General features: G+C 29.6%; 1 protein-coding gene and 1 long non-coding RNA gene across 2 annotated transcripts in view; one reads left to right on the forward strand and one right to left on the reverse strand.

Annotated features, from left to right (window-relative positions):
• The window catches only part of LOC120773727 (netrin-A-like), a 610257-nt gene that overhangs the window by 291115 nt on the left and 303399 nt on the right, over positions 1 to 15743 (forward strand). The gene's annotated exons all lie outside the window — the stretch shown is intronic.
• LOC120776079 overlaps positions 1 to 15743 on the reverse strand; it is a 119552-nt gene that overhangs the window by 67052 nt on the left and 36757 nt on the right. The gene's annotated exons all lie outside the window — the stretch shown is intronic.

Genomic DNA, 15743 nt, shown 5'->3' on the forward strand with positions numbered 1-15743 from the left:
TCTTAAAAAAATTTAAAATTTCGAAAAATTTTCTTTTCAGATATTTCAAAATAGTTTCAATAATTTTTTTGAAAATTTAAAATTTTTTATGGAAAGTAGTAGTTGAGTAATATTTTCGCAAAATTTTTCAAAGATTTTAGAGACTTAGTGTGACACAAACAATCAAAATGGCCATTGACTATCATTGGAATTTTGAATGGCTTTCGATAATTTTTTTTTTTGGAATTCTCAGAACTTCAAAACCTTAATATATTCAAATAATGTGTAAAATCCATTTCACTTTAAAATTGAAACTACTTGAAAAGCGATTTCCATATTTATAAATCAACAGCTGACATTCGAACATGAAACATGGAATAGAGAGCATAAAATCAAGACAAATAACCCAAACAATATATAAGATATATTTAACAGCGAAATCACAGAAATACATTTATAACAAATAACGACAGCTAAAAGCCAAATAACAAGTATAACAACAACAAAAGCTCAACAACAACAACAATTGAAATGTTAACTGTCAGCAAGCGTAGCCAATGTTGTGAATAGCCAAAGTGGGCGTCCAAACAGGCGACCGACCAACATGATTTACAGCATCACGGTCATGGTCACACGACTGACAGTTATACGCCGACATGCCCGATACATATTTATTTACATATAATATATACATTTACATATAAAAATATGTAAAGTAAATGGAGCAGTGGCACGTATGCTTGCGACTCGATATGAGCTGTGCGGCATCGACTTGAAATGCCACGAAATTTACGCCGAAATTCGAGAAATCGAGTGCAGCGGCAGCGTTCAACCAGCATTTACCGATTTCAGATAGCGGAAAATTGGAGCACACGCTTTTGGCATGCAGCAGAGGCTACTCTGTGTAACTCGCTTTGCCTGGTTTGGCTTGACTGGTTTAGCTTCGCTTTGTAGCTACAACAAAAGTTACTTAGATTTCTGGAATTTCTGCTGTAAAATTTTTATGTTATGTTATTGTTGTGCGATGTCGTGTGTTGCATGCGCGACCACCGAAAGCGTTTATTGTCATCTTAATTTACCAGCTCTTTAACATGTGTATTGGGCTTAAGTTGTTGTTGTTTGTTACAATTTTACTGTAGATGTTGTTTTTATTTATTCTTATAAATGCATCTGTTAAGTGGCATTGTTGTAATACAATGAAAGTGATTTGTTGCCATGATTTTTGGTGTTATAATTCATTATTTGCTGCGTAGGGAGTGTACATGGGGTTGCCACAGCATACAAATTTTGCCACAGCACACAAATTTTTTAAACGATTTTATTATTTAATGAACTTAAAGTCCAATAATCTAAAATACAAAATCGTAGGAACCTAAATTCTATGATTCTATGTTTTCAATGTTATGTTTAGGTTAAAAAATTAGAGGAATGAAACTGAACTGGAATGGTATTGTAAAGGAATAAAGCTCACTAATAATATCAAAATATAAATTCTATGTTTCTATGTCCTCCATGTTAAGAATGAATTTATGGTTGATCAGCCTGAAATTGAACTGGAATAGTCCTGCAAAGAAACAAAGCTCAAATATTCCGAGAATACTTTAAAATATGTAAAATATAAATTCTATGTTTCTATGTTTTTAACCTTAAGAATGAAAAAAAAAAATTCTGGTAGGCCTTGATAGGCCATGCCTGAATCTGGTAATATAAGCTTTGTTTTTAAGAAATAAACTGCGTGAAGTCTTGAAATTAGAAAGCTCTTTCTAGACCTGGTATTCATAAAACAAAATTTACTACCAAATATACAGTTTTAGTTTTTATGATTAGTCGAAGCGCAACACCTAAGACTTTTTATGAATACTGTACTCAAAATTGCCGAGTCTCGACTGCTCAAGAGCAGTGCTGCTAATTTTCTTTAATTAATTCTATTAATGTGTTTTCAAAAATGTTTCTATTCGCTTATTAACCAACAAATAAATTTGAAAAATAAACAGGTGTGGCAGACCTTAATAGAAGAAATAATCTTCTTTCAACTGGAAGTTTGTAAAGTTTAGTTCATTGAAGCTTGAAAGTATATAATGTTAGAAAATATTTTATCAAATTTGCATTCATTATTCAGTTTTGAAATGTCCATAAACTCTGAAACTTTTTTATAAACAAGTGAAAGTATAAAAAATTGAATTTAGTGAAAAATAATTTTCAATATTTTATTCGTTGTAATGGCAACCCAGTTTACTCTAGTTTCACTACAACATATGTATCTCTTTCATAAATATTACACACCCAGGCATTCTCCTTCGAAAAAGTCATTCAAATATTTGAAGTTGATTTATACAATGCGCGCGAATTCGATATGCGACAATTAGCATAATTTATGTTTCAATTGAGTCGCTTTGACATTCGCTTTGACAGTTGTGGCAACTGTAGCGCTTTGTGCTGCAACAAATGCATCAATAACAATTCCGCTTACAATATATTGTCAAGTGGTGAATTGCAATATATTTTATTTACACCTTTGTAATGAGACACGAGTTGCAATAAGAGCTTATCTCATACACTCATCTAGCATTGTCGACAAAATGTCAAAGTTATGCAAAGGTGTGCTTGAGATATGCGCCATTTTCATAAGTGTGTTAATTAGATACCAATTTGGAAATGAAAAAAAAAACATATTAACATTTTTCAACACAAGTTAACAGCTTGTTGCATAACTCAAAGTCGTTTTAATTTGATATATCAATGAAACAAATCGATGTGGCTGTAGTTTTTGACATATTTCAAACGCTTGCAATTCAATCTAAGTTGAGTTTAGTTGAGTAAGTGTGTAAAGTGGTGGCAGTGTAAGCATAAATTAACGCATATTTATGTGGAAATGAAAATTATTTTCAATTTGTCTAGTGTAGTAGGTGGGTAACTTGAAATAGCAGACATGACTTCATCTAGTTGTTATTGATCTATACTGAGCTGTTTCTATATATCAGTTTTTTTTTTCTACACGGCTTTTAGAATTACAACTATGCACTGGAATTTGCCTAACAGCGCCAAGGTTGATGCATTCAAATCAATTTTTCACGGCTTTAATCCGAAATATTATGAAAATTCTATAAATTTAATTTACATACACATTTTTAGCATTTTCAATTTTTTTTTTCAAAGTTTACTATCTAAGTCTTCGGCTCTTAAAAAAAAACTAGAAAATAAGCACTGTTTTTTAAATTTGGCTCAAAAAGACTGTGTTGGCATTGTCTCTATTCCGAGTAATCCGTTTACAATTATACATCGCGCAGCATTCGTAAAAAACAATACTATTTTCAGGATTCATTCAAGTGCTAAAAAATTCTTGGATAGAACTTTTGGTATGAATAGATGAAAGTAATTCCGAACGAAATCTGTGCAAAGTCCGTTGAAAGATACAATTTTATGCAATTTTACTTGTTTTCCTTGAAAGAAATTTATAATATATGCATTCTCCTTAAATCTATGCTGCTATTCCAAAATATTTTGATATCTTAGTAGAGAAGGCCTTGTACTTTAGCGGAAGCTTGTTTCTAAATGTCGTTCAACGATCCATAATTTTGTAGACCAATTTTGTTGAGCCAATTAGTCTAAGCCCTGAATATGACATACGTATTTCTTGAACAAAGCTGGCCTGACTGGCTCTGCTTTATGTGGACGCTGATTTCAAAGTAGTATATTTTTATGGTATATCTGCTAGCCTCTAAAAAAACCTCTTCGTCCGATCAAAGTTTAAACAACAGATTGGGATGAAAACTAGGTACGGGTTTTTCATTCTTCTTGCTTAAATACTTTGAAAAATGCGAATAACACATAGCTAGAGAAATAGAGAAGAGCTTGCTTTGCAAGTTTCGAATATCTGGTATACTATTTTTGTTGTAAGAGGAACGCCTAGTGTGGCAGCCTAAGAAAAATGTTTAAGTATTAAAAAACCCACTGCATCAATTGTTTAAAAATATGAAGAGTATAATTTAAGAATACACCAAAAAATTTCTAAACAAAAAAATTATGAAATATTTTGCAAGTTACACGCAATCTCTGAGGGAGTTAAAAAAAATTACCTTTAAGATGGCAGTGTTTTCGACATTGTCCTTCAAAAAAACTTTACAAAAAATCTTGCATAGAAGATTTTGTCCATACAATCATCTAAGATCAAAAAAAGTCGAGAATCGATAACTTTGAAAAAAACAGGTAGATTTTACCAAACTTTTGATAATTTTTGATGTCCTGGATAGCCATAGAAGTACATATACATATTTTAAAAGAAAATGCAGAAAAAACTTTAAAAGTATTTGTCCAATTAATTACTTTCGAAAAATGCTATTTCAAGAAAACCTCATTTGAAGATAAACTGATTGCCTGCATAGACCATTGATGGCTACATAATTAGTGCGAAATTTTGAAAAAAAAAAATTCTTTAATAAATCGATAATCTTCAAACATTGAATTTTAAAGGCAAATATAAAAAAATTGTTTTGTTTCACACTCTGTGTTCTTCATAAATGTTTCGAAAAATTATTTTTGGTAATAAATAATCACCAAAAAATAAACTAAAATTTTTTGGACACCAATAAACACAGATTTTATGAAAGTAAGTACTCATACTCTCATCTAGCATTGCAAAAGTTTTTCAAGAACAGAGAAAATTAGTTTTTAGGGGAAGCGCTTATAGAAGTTGCTGACATTATCTTATGAATACTTTGCCAGCACATTGTTACATGTGCCTAACTGCCTTGAAATGAAATTCAAATCATTCGAGAAAAATACCAACCTTCAACAAGGAATTTTGCGTTGAAACCGAAATTGTCAAAAAATTGTTTGATCCATGCTTATTTATTTAAAAGTTTGCTCAGAGAAAGAGAGACAAGTAAGTTATTTAAATAATGGTTCTATGAACAACAACGAACATAATCGAACATAACTATATTTTATGCCCAACTCTCCAACACTTGCCTGACGACTTTCAAGCACCATACCCTTCACTCTTTTAATAATTTCATCAGTTGAAGAGGTAGGAAGTCGTCCAGAACAAGGTATGTCTTCAACGATCCTTCGACCGTCTTTGAAGGCTATGTACCACTCGTAGGTTTGTGTTGACAGATCGCGTTGATATTTAGCATAGCAATTAAGGACAGTTCGACCAACTTAGCAAAATACATTTTTTTGATCTAATTATAATTATCGGGTGCTTTTTTGTCATAATTGTCCACTGGTCTTGCTAACTACTCCGTTTACAACAGGAGGCTCAGGATCGCCTGACCGCTATCGGAAACATTTAAGGCAATATTAAACCTATGGCAGCACAATAAATTGCTATGATTTTCATCTCTTCGGACAACAAAACAATAAAGTTATCAAGTATTTGTCTGGACAGTAGCTTTTCGGACGACTACTTGGGACTTAGAATCAAACTATTTAGTTGCAAGGAAGGTACTATATTTTGAAACTAGCTATGGGGTTATAACATGCTGGTAAATTCCACAAACTACATCTTTAAAGGCATCAGCTATAATTATTTTGCTTCAAAAATTATTCAAATTTAAATTTTTTGCCAGCCAAACGGCAAAGAGACGCAATAAATATATATAATGTGCTAGCAACATGCACACACACTTATCTTTTTACGTATGCACATATACACATGCATAAGTACTTGATAAATTTACACGCTATTTTTGCAATTTATTAAATGTAATTATAGCATTTAGTTGCCATTTAAAACAGACAAACGTATTTATTACAAAAAAACAACAACAGTAAAGACAAAAAATAACAAAAACAAATAATAAAATTATAAAACCAAAAAAAGTTGTAAAAAACTGCAAATGAATAAAATTAAAAATGCATTAAGTTAATTTCGCTACCGTTATTTCCTGCCGACCCGCACCGCACCGCACCATTGTTGTTGGCACCTGCTTGAGTCGCAACATTTCGTGTACGCGCAATTCCAACTGTCAGCGGCATACGCCATGGCAGCAATAACACACATGCCCGTACATAGATATATATACATATATGTATATATGTGTGTATGTAATGACATATAAATTTATGCAACAAATAGAGCACTCACGCATACAAATGCACAGTTGTTACAAATTTATTGTGTCTACATTTATTAATAAGTGCCATGAAAGCAAGAAAAAAACATACGCAATAACAAATAAAAAATGCAAAAAACAACAATAAAATAGTACAACAACTACAAAAGCGCATAAAAAATCCATTGTAACACGAAAACGCGTGTTACTCATCGGTGGCATGTCGGCACTCGGTGCGATTTTTATTCGATTTTTTATCGTTGACTGTATTCTGTGTAGTTGCTGCTGTTGTTGGAAGCGTATTTGTGGTTAATGTGGCTACTCGTTGGGAAAATGCCATTTGCACACTTTTTTCAAGTGTTCTCGTACATGTTTGTATGTGTATATGTATTTTTCAAGATATGTGTATATGTGTCCGCCTCTGACAGCTGCTGATGTGACAGCTGGGGCTGCGCAAATGAAATTAATAACTTTAACTGACAGCAGACAATGCCACACGGTTGCCAGATCAAATGTTGCACTCGCATGTTGTGCATGCTACACATATGCATGCATGTGTGTGTGTATGTGAGTGCAATTTGCCAGTGTCACGATGTCGAGATTTATTACAATTCAATTTTCAAGCAACTTCCTGTTGCCAGATCGATTGGTTAATTTTATTAAGAAATACAGAGATATCTGTCGCAAATTATAACTATTTGCCAGAATTCATCGTCTCTAAGTGCTTTTGGTTTTATACCTCACAAATTAACCAGAATTCTAACTTAAATATTTGCAATGAGTTTTCTCTTCATTTGAGGATGTTAGCCTTATGTTCTTCATATTTTGTTGAAAAATACCTAATTTTTGACATTAGAGGACCTGATTTTCATTCTCTAATATACAAGTATATATTTGAGTATATTTTGAAAATTACTGTCTCTAAGTGAACAAAATCTAAAAACCAAATTAAGGATTATAAATAATGTCGAAGAAGCTCTTTACGTACATGAAGTTTATGAAACTATAAGGTTTAACACAAATTCATATATTTTTTTAGCATACCTTTAGGATTTCAAATGTATAACTTCTCTAATCTGCGAAACTACAGCAAGGGAAGAAAACATAATTGAAATAAAGACATAAAGCTTCGGAATATTTCGAAGAAAAATTTCTTTAACAGAGCTAAACTTTTTAATCCGAACAAGTTCATATACTCTGTAGCATACCTTTAGGGTTTCAAATCTTAAACTTCTCTAAACTCCGCAACTGCAGGAGAGGAAGAAAACATAATTGATACATTTATAGTTCATATTTTAGTAAATGAAATTTCTTAATATTTCAAAAAAAAACTTCTTTAACAGAATCAAAATTTTAACTTTTTAAACCGAACAGCAAGGTTTTATGCTGCGGGTACGGAAGGCTGCCTACCGTTTGACGAAGTGTTGAGTGCTTACAAAAGTGTACATATATTGATAAAATTACCAAATTTTAACACAAGTTCATATATAATATAACATAATTTTAGGGTTTCACTCCGAAGCGCTTCGAAACTACAGGAAGGAGAGAAAAATAACCCACATAAAAAAATTTTTAAAAATAATGGTAAAAGCATTTCGAAACATATCCTTTCAAGATAAAATTTGTTTAACAGAACTGAAAATATATATTTTTTAATACGACTATCAATCTTGTTGAAATGCATCTTAACAAAAAATAATAAAATTTAGTGTGACTTTAATATACCTTAAATTACTATAGAACCGACATACAAGGTGCGCCATCAAGTGGCTACTTTATTGGCCAAATAAGAAGAAGTAAAGTTCCATAAGTCTTTCACAAATCTTCGCTTGTGTATTTGACAGCTTCGATTTCAACACGAAACTATGTCTAGAGTTTGGCAATGAGCCGAAAGCATGCCTTGAATATGGCAATGAGACGAGTATTACTTGCCTTTGCTTAACTTTTTAAATAATCGGACAAAAATGAATGAGAAGGTTGCCATTCCACAGTGAATTTGAAGTTTCAACTTATGTTGAAAGAAATTCATATCCTATTTCAAAATGCGACACAAAGTGGTCCTTCTGAGGCAACAATTTGTGAAACACGGTGATCTTATGACTTTTGTCTATTTAGGCAGCACACTCGCCCACAACGACTGTCAATTCACGCGAGTATTTTGGTTGTTAATGAACAGTATAGTAATGACCTCTTATCTATTTCAAACTATGAATACATACTGACTGTTAGTCAGTCAACCTCGAAAAAAAGTTTTCAAAAAATTCGAGATTACTTGGAGTTTAAGTAAAAATCAATTTTTGGTCAAAATTGTACTGTATAAATTGTATAAATATTAAATACTAGCAGGCATCGTAAATTTGACTATCAAGCTCAATCAGTTGGAAATATAAATATTAAATACTAGCAGATCACTTCATTTACCCGCCCACTTGAGGAAAGAGGACCTCATGCAAGCGATGAGATGTGGACATCGATCTTTCAATATTATTTATATTTAACTCTGGCTTCGTAGGTAGCCAACTGAAGGATTTTTTTTAATGATATTGGCTCCACCATTGTCCAATGGCGCCTACAACGCATATTATGTTGCGACCACGCGACTTTTTTAAAATACTACATTTTTAAATTCGTGATATCTTTTGAATGGTATGTCGGAATCGAATGACATCATAATAATTTTGTTCTTTAATACATAGTATTCGCATCGCGAAGGAATTTTTCAGGTAATTCTTTTGCGCCTGGGGTTACCTAGGCGTTATAGTAACATCCCAAGCCTTTTTCGAAATATAGTACAGCTTATGTTCGCCGGAGAGAGTGTAGCTTCCCAACGCTGTAATAATTTTTAAAATTCGTCAAGTACTAGCTTCGCAGTCAAGCCAACAATGAAATTTTTTCTTTATGATATTGGCACAGATTTATAAAATGTTTACAATGCGATTTAAAAGATAGGTCACCCTGTATTTTTTTTTAAATATTTGCATAAACTAATAAATATATAATACCGCAACAGTTTTTTATGAGCGCAAATTTTAAATCACCATTACGCAACGCTAATATCTAATGACTTTACATAATGGACCGCCTTTTTTTGCTAAGCACTTTTTATCAGCGCCACACACGCTTGCAACTTCAAAAATTTAATCCATGACGCAACAACTTTGATGGCAAAATGGTTAATTTTTTATAAAACGAAAGTGGAAAAACCAATGGAAATGAAATGGCTGGAAAAATTAGTGAAAATTATTAAAGTCATGCAAATGAATAGCGCTGCTTAATTTATGGCGTTTGAATTGATTTTTTTGTTATATAAAAATAATATATTTTTAATTTTTTGAATATCGCTTAGTTTTTCATTTTCCAAGCACATTTGCACTAATTTCAATGTGTTTATTTTCTTTCATGTTTATTTGTGAAATTCAATAAATTTGTTAATTTTTTTCATTTTAATGACTCGACTGCGCGTGGAATTAAAAGTTTTGAATTAATTTGCGGCGTTTCTAATTAGTGGTCAATGCCAAATGAGTTATTTACATTATATCTGTGTATATGTGTGTACTGCCGTTACAAATTGAGTTTATAAATAAACAACTAGTGTATTAAAAATATAGAAAAAAATATATAAAAAATAACAAAATAAAATTAACAACAAATATAAAGCAGCAAACGAAATAGCGTTGATATATCGAGAAAGGGAAAAAGAGAGAGTAGACAAAAATGTGTAGAGACTCATTAGAAACACATACAAAGAAAAATAAATAAGCAGAAAACGAAACACAAATCCATAACTGACATACAACTTCCGTTTCCGTTAAAACAACTGTAACTCGAATATGTTATTTAGTAGTTATTTAATAAATATATTTTAATTAAAATAAATGCAATTAATTGCTGTAGTGAAAGGAAGAGGCCCGAGTGAGAAGAGAGGAAGTAGAGAAGAGGAAAGTATGTAGGAAAACGCGGTAAGAGCGAAGTAAGAAGAGTAAAAAGCATAAGAAATAGAGCAGCAGAGCGAGCTAAAGAAGTTGAAGTCAAATAATAGAACTAGTTGCATAGTAAAAGCAGCACTGTCGAGCAAAATTCTGAAATTTTGAAATTTTCAAATTTAAAATTTTTTGCACAGAGATAAAAAGACAATTTTCTGTGAAAATAAAACTATTTTGACGTGCTTTAAATGTATGAAAAGCTTACTTTTATAAAATTAAAAAAAAACTATATCTTCAAAAATTTTATATTCAACAATTTTTTTATTTTGAGATTTTAGTTTAATTTTTTAAATGAATGTTATGTTTTTTTTAGGTAAATTTTTATTTTAATTTTTTAACATTTTCATTTTTATTTTTTTAAACTTTTTATATGTAATTTTTAATTTAAGAATATATATTATAATTTTTGCAACAAAAATATTTCAATTAAAAGCAGCTGGTTTATTTATTGTTTTAATTTTTAATGCAATATTTCTTGTTATACATTATTTATTATTTTATATTATTTTTATTTTATTTTATTTTTTTAATTTTGAACCAAAAAAAACGTGTAAAAAATTTGTATATTCAATATTTAATTAGAAATTTATTTAACATTCGCTTTTTGGCAATTTATAGAATACAATTTTTTGTGCAAAAAATATTTTTTTCCTTTTTCAAAAATTTAATAACAAAAAATATATATTACAAAAATTGTATATTTACTAATTCCTTTTATTTGGAAATTTTAATTTTAATATTATTATTTCGGAATTTTAATTTTAATTTAATGTTTTAATAATTAATAATTTCAATATTTACATATATATTTTTGAATTTTTTATATAAAAATGTTAAAATGAATAAAATTTTAAAATAAGTAAGCATTATATTTTACATAGTTTAGCAAAAAAATGTGTTCAAAAATTTAATATACTTCTTTTAAAAAAAGCTAGTTTCTATACAATTTGTATGAAAAAATGTAAATTTAATATTAATTTTTTAAAATTATCTATTATTTTACTGGTTTTTTGTCAGTTTATATACAATTTTATTGTTATTATTATTTTAATACTTGTTTATTTAAAACTTTTTTTTTTAATACTTATTTATTTAATTTTTTTATTTTTTTTATTTCTTTATTAAACATTTTTTTTAAACCTATTTACTTACTTTATTTTTTTTTAATATTTAGTTTATTTAAAATTTTTAAAAATATTTATGTTTTTAATTTATTGTTTTTAATATTTATTTATTTAAGTTTTATATTTTAATACTTATATACTTAAAAGTTTATCTTTCTGATATTTATTTTACTTAAAATCTTATATATATACATATGTATATATTTTTTTTTTGAAAAATTTGCATTTTAAAGCATTTCAAAATAATTTTATTTAAAGCAAATTTCGATAATTTCATATTTTTCAAAAATTTCCTGAATGACAACTCGTGCAACTGCTGCTGATAAGTGATATTTATTAATTTAATTAAAATTTAAGTTAAACTTAGTATCTGCATTGTAAATCTGTTTTGCCATTTTGTAACTAACTTGTAATAAATTTATGTTTAAGCAGAAAACTAGACATAAACATACACATATGCACATATATTTAATAAATAAGTTGAAAATGTAGCAAACAAATATATATTATACAACTAAAACAGCAACACCTACACACAACAGAACATAAGTTTAAGTGTAAACTTAAGAAACATAAAATTTTAAAATCAAAAATTTTAAAATAATAATAAAAAATCATTATAATGGAAAAGAATAATTAAAAAAAAACAATAAATGAATCATTAAACTAAAAAAAACTAAAAAATAATACGTGGAAGATAAAATAAATACTGTTAATAAAACATAAGGAACAAAATTATAAAAGAAGTAAATTAAAAACAGAATTTTTTTGTTAAAAAAAAATATTAAAAAATTTTAATATAAAATTTTTTTATTTTAATTATTGAAAACATTAAAAAATTTTTTTTGAATTTAAATGCTTAATTAAAAAATTTCTTCAATCACATTTTATTAAAAAACAGTCTGTAATTTTTGATCCGCAGTCTTTAAGAGATTTAAATTATGTTAACATAATTTTTACAGAAAATTTCAAAAAAAAATTTTTTTGCTAATCATTATTTTACGCATGTATTATATCAAAAAGATTATATATTTTATAAAAAAGTGAAGTAAAAATAATAAAAAATGGTATTAAGATATCAAAACTAACACACAAACACATATCCATTGTAACGAGAAATAAATTGAAATTAATACAAGCAATTGGATTTAAGCGAATTTTTTCCTTAATTTCTAATATATACTTAATTATAATATAATGTAGTATTTGCCAAATTTTTTCCAGAATTTAACACTTTCTTTGTAATTGCACATTTTACTGTGGTTTAGAAGCTGAAAAAATGTATTCAACAATATTAAAGTATTTTTCTCAGTAAAATATTTTGAAGCATTTAAAAAAAAAATAAATGATAAAGAAAATATTTCAATTTTAATTGAAATTAAGTCTCAAATCGATGTCTGAGAATTATAGAAATTTGAAATATTCTATTCAACAGCTTATTATGTGAGTTTTCAAACAATTAAGACCTACAGCGGCATAAACGTATGTTCAAGAAAACTATACTGCAAAATGGCACATCAAGTGTTAATTGAGCCCGATAGGGCGGCACTCCTACCTACATACACTGCGGATACTTAACGTTTGGTTACACTGTCTAAGCCAAACCAGGTTATGCTCAGCTGAGCAGTTTTAAAAATTTCGGCCTATAAAACAGTCTTGTATGGCTGTAACATAAATAAGCAACAATTATTTATATTTGTATAATATTTTTTAATAATAAAAATTCCTATTTAAAAGAAAACTTATAAGGAATCCAAAATATCAACTTCTAAACCACAGTTTATACCTAATATTTCCTTTGTAAATATAAAAAATATATATATATATATATCAAAACTTATATAGGCTCTGATTTAATTATAATTAATTAAGCTTATTGTACTTAATGAAAAAGAAAAAAAATTATACCTTATATATAATTAATAAAAAAAAAATAAACGACTAATAATAAACTAAAAATTACTTATTAATTAATTAAAAATTAAATTAAATTAACTGTAATTTATTGTATTGTATTTAATCCATATGTGCAACAAATGTATACCCCAACCTAACCTTAACCTTACTTTTGTAAAGGCGTGAAATTAAAGAATAAAAAATATACCAATTATTATTATATTCGAGTATATACTTATAAATTACTTTAAATATTAAAAAGAAAGTGATTATAGAAATTGAGTATTTATTCCAAAAGTAATACTTAATAAAAAAGAACCTGAAATATGGATTAGATGTCATATGCAAGATATGTATGTATAAACAATAATAATGTGGCACTCAACATATACATATATGTGTATATTTATGGCAAGCGCATGAAATGTATGAAAATGCAAATGTATTGAAAACGACAAATAAATATTGACGAAAAATTAAATTTAAAAAATACTTTTTAATATCTCAATACTCTTTTTTTGAGAGAAGGTAAGTATATATTGTTTAAATAGACTAAGTTTGAGTTAAGTGAGGTTGACACTGATGGCTAAGACCTTAGATAATATGTTAAGTCATATAGTACTATAGTGACTATCCCTAACGATTGACGAATCGAAGACAGATATTACTTTTATATACATATATATGTATCAGAGGAATAGCAGAGGGTCTCAATACATCTTGTGGGCCGATTCAACAGCTTTTGGTTAATGTTTTATGTATGCAGCTAAACTCTTTTGGAAAAAACACCACTGAGAAGGGAGATGCTTGATAACGCAGCTGGGGACGCATTATTTAAACGCAAAATTGCTGGTGACCTGACATGGGTTTATTTTCAGATTGATGAGGTCGAAACTGTCCAATAATCTAGCTAACGGCGCTCCAAAAGTCGATGCCGAAAAATCAAAGTTCGCCGTAGGCACTGTAGGCTATGACAGTTGAGGCTTATAGCAGGTGCATAGAAAATTGGATTAAATGTTAATATGTTTGTATTGCCTCAAGAGGACGTCGAATATAAAGGATTTGTATTGTAATACGTGAAAATGTAATAAATATAAAAGTAGTGTATTTAGCTCTGAATGAGTGTAAGGTGAAATATTATCATTAAATAAATAGTTAAGCCTTTACTTTCTGGTTCTGGTCATTGGTATTTAATATTGAAGAAGCTCTTGAAAAGAATAAATACGCTCTTGGAATATTCCTGGATATTTCTGGAGCGTTTAACAAAGTATCTACGGAATCTTTTCTGAATAGTAATCAGTCAATGGGTGTTGATCATGCAACAAAACGCTGGATAAGAGCAGAATGGAAGGACGCTAAAATTACCAAGGAAGTTTGTAGATTTACTCCGCAAGGGTAAGTACTGTCTCTACTTACATGGACATATTAGTGGTGAATAAACTGCTAAGGAACTTGTAATTGCCATCTTAAAAACGAATAGGTGTGTACAGACCATTACCGGTATTATGGCCACTACTCTCAATACAGTCGGGATTTGGGCATCACAACTGGGTCTGGGGTTGAACCCGGAGAAATCGGATCTGCTTGTGTTTACAAGAAAGCAGAAAATTTCTCTGAGAGGACGTTTCCTCGATAAATGGGACACAATTCTCTCTCAAGGACCACACCAAGTACCTTGGGGTAGTCTTGGATAGCAAATTGCGGTGGAAGCACAACGTGGAAGAAAGAGTGAGAAAAGCTATCAATGCTTTATATGCGTATAGGCAGATATTCGGCACAATCTGCTAGCTCTCTCTCTCTCTCATGCACTGGTGCTACACAGCTATTGTAAGACTAATTCTACTTTACGGTGCAGTAATATGGTGGACAGGCCCGCGTCAAGCGCAGGCATTCTAAAAGATGACTACATACTCCTCATGGATCTAGCAATTGAACTCCATCTGGTATCGCAAAGGACCGAAACTGGTCTTGGCGTGGCTCTTTGGTCTACCAGATTAACCTACTTACTTTCTGGTTCTTCTGTCCTGAAATTAACATAAAAACTGTAGTCTCAAAATTCAAGCAAATCTATTGTTTTGGATGCCCTAGTAAACAGCTCAGGGTTTACGTTCACTCATCACGATTAAATATTTAGTATATAAATTACAACGTTTATTAGATGTAGATTTCTGAGCCATTACAACAAGATTCTTGAACGCTTAGAGGAAATATAAATTTCCTACATGTAGATAATGTTTGATATTTGATGGAAAGCATGACTTACACGAAGCATCGCAAAAAGAAAAATATCTTTAGGAAGACATGCCTACTCTTTTTATTTTGGTCAGATGCCTGAGAAATGAATTAGAACAAATTTAGAAAAAATTAATATAAGCTCTTGAAAATCTTCATTGCTAAACTATTCTTAAATCGAATGGTATTATAATAAAAGCCGTGATTTCGCGAAGTGATCACCCTTTCAGGTTATTAACCTCTCTAGGTCTTCTGAAACATTCGATATATGAATTAACTCAAGCAGGTGTGTGTAGGTGCATGTCTAAGGTGAGTTTAATTGACGCTCATATATTATGAGCACAAGGCAACTGCATGAACATCAGCAACAACAACAAATTTATACAACTACAACAACACTAATTGTGCTATGCATATACGAACAACAATGGTAGGCTTCCACAAACACACGCACACTTAGAACAGCCAGCCTC

Source organism: Bactrocera tryoni, chromosome 4, assembly GCF_016617805.1.
Source record: "Bactrocera tryoni isolate S06 chromosome 4, CSIRO_BtryS06_freeze2, whole genome shotgun sequence".
NCBI lineage: Eukaryota > Metazoa > Arthropoda > Insecta > Diptera > Tephritidae > Bactrocera > Bactrocera tryoni.